General features: G+C 39.2%; 1 pseudogene; it reads left to right on the top strand.

Moving 5' to 3' along the window:
* Positions 1-270: 270 nt before the first annotated feature.
* On the top strand, positions 271-1,796 carry LOC124970739 (dnaJ homolog subfamily B member 6-like; annotated as a pseudogene).
* The last annotated feature ends 257 nt before the right edge of the window (positions 1,797-2,053 follow it).

Below are 2,053 nucleotides of genomic sequence, written 5' to 3'. Positions count from 1 at the left end.
GGATTGTTGAAGGCCTGAAGAGTCTTCAGGGAAATGTCAGAAATGGGCCATTTTACAGGTCATTTTATTTACGTGAATGAGTTTTTACATAGAGTTGGATTTTTTTTTTTTTTTCCTTTTTAGGTTGAGTATGAAAAAGATAATAATGGGAGCCGATGCCGCCGCCACCAGCGCTGGACCGCAAGCACCAGTCCGCCTGCCCGGTCCGGTCCCGCCCGGTCCCGTCCCGTCGGCCGCGTCCTCGGACTTGTTCCAACAATCTGTTAAAACATGGTGGATTACTAAGAAGTTCTAGGCATGCAGAGACATGCCTCTCCCGAGGATATCAAAAAGGCATCCAGACAAAAATCTGGCAAAAAAAAAAAAAAAAAAAAAAAAAAAAGGCAAAGTGGCATCCAGACAAAAATCCTGAGAATAAAGAAGAAGCAGAGAGAAAATTCAAACAAGTAGCTGAGGCTTATGAGGTGTTATCAGATGCTAAAAAACGGGACATCTATGACAAGTATGGCAAAGAAGGCTTAAATGGTGGACCACGGTGGAGGTGGAAGTCATTTTGACAGTCCTTTTGAGTTTGGCTTCACGTTCCGGAACCCAGATGATGTCTTCAGGGAATTTTTTAGTGGAAGGGACCCGTTTTCGTTTGACTTCTTCGAAGACCCATTTGAAGACTTTTTTGGGAACCGAAGGGGTCCCTGAGGAAGCAGAAATCGAGGTGCAGGCTCATTTTTCTCTGCTTTCAGTGGATTTCCATCATTTGGAGGTGGATTTTCTTCATTTGATACAGGATTTACTTCATCTGGGTCACTAGGTCACGGTGGCCTTACTTCATTCTCTTCTACATCATTTGGCAGCAGCAGGATGGGTAACTTCAAATCTATATCAACTTCTACCAAAATAGTAAATGGCAGAAAAATCACTACAAAAAGAATTGTCGAGAATGGTCAAGAAAGAGTAGAAGTTGAAGAAGATGGCCAGTTAAAGTCCTTAACGATAATTGGTAAGGAGCAGCTGCTACGCTTGGATAACAAGTAATTCAACGCCCCCATTTAACAGAAATGTTAAACTATAACAAGCACCATTTGAGGATTTACAGAAACATTTTTTTGAAGATTTCAGACGAACTCGACTTTCAGTATAATTGTATCTAATCTAAAGTATTTATAAACAGCTCATCGGAGCCCCTATTTGTCATAGACTTCTGAGTTTATTGTTGGGACCACACAATAGGACCATTTTTTTTTTTTTGTCTTTAAAATTGTTGTAATCTCTGTGTGCACTTTGCTTTTTTTATTAAATGTAATCCAAGGTGAGCCTTGACTTTGAGTAGTGCTAGGATAAGATTGTATTCTAACACCAGCATGGATCTGCTTTCCATTGTGTTTGACATGTGAGCCAAGTAGTGTCAGCCTGCTATGAGCTAACATTGCCAGGATCAGTCTCCTGTAGAAATAATTTTTTTCCCAGTATTTAGTAATGAAAGATATTAGTGCATTAATGGTAATACATTTCTGATTTAATATAAATTTAAGGATGTTTTCTAGTTGTGCATGAATGCTGGCAACTTAGTAAAGTTTTGACAATTGTTTAAATATGTTATGTTAAGCTTAGTTTTAAAAAAGCTGGTAAACTGGGTCTTTGTCATTTGCTTTTAAAAAAAGAAAAAAAAAGATAATAAGGAATCGGTGTGTGTGTGAGGTGTGTGTGTGTTTACGTGTGTGAGGTGTGTCTGGGAGCAAAGGATGGAGGCAGAGGAGAGGAGATAGAAGTCACACTGCAATACAACAGCAAGGGCTCAGGAAGAACGGGTCTGGATTCACATCCTGGCTTTTTTTTTTTTTTTTTTTAACTGTGTTGTCCCTGAGTCTTAATTCATTCACATATGACATGGGACTAATAATAAATATCCCCCTGGCACAGGACATTGTGAAGATGTAATGAAATAAGACACTTACAGTGCTTTAAAGTATTAGATCTGACAAAGAATGTGTGTTCCCTTCCTTTCCTGTTCCCACCTAGGAATTCTGCTTATTTTCCTTTCTTGTTCTCTTAGCAC

Source organism: Sciurus carolinensis, chromosome 2 (genome assembly GCF_902686445.1).
Source record: "Sciurus carolinensis chromosome 2, mSciCar1.2, whole genome shotgun sequence".
NCBI lineage: Eukaryota > Metazoa > Chordata > Mammalia > Rodentia > Sciuridae > Sciurus > Sciurus carolinensis.
The sequence above is the reverse complement of the archived record's forward strand: the minus strand, read 5'-3'. Positions and strand labels throughout refer to the sequence as shown.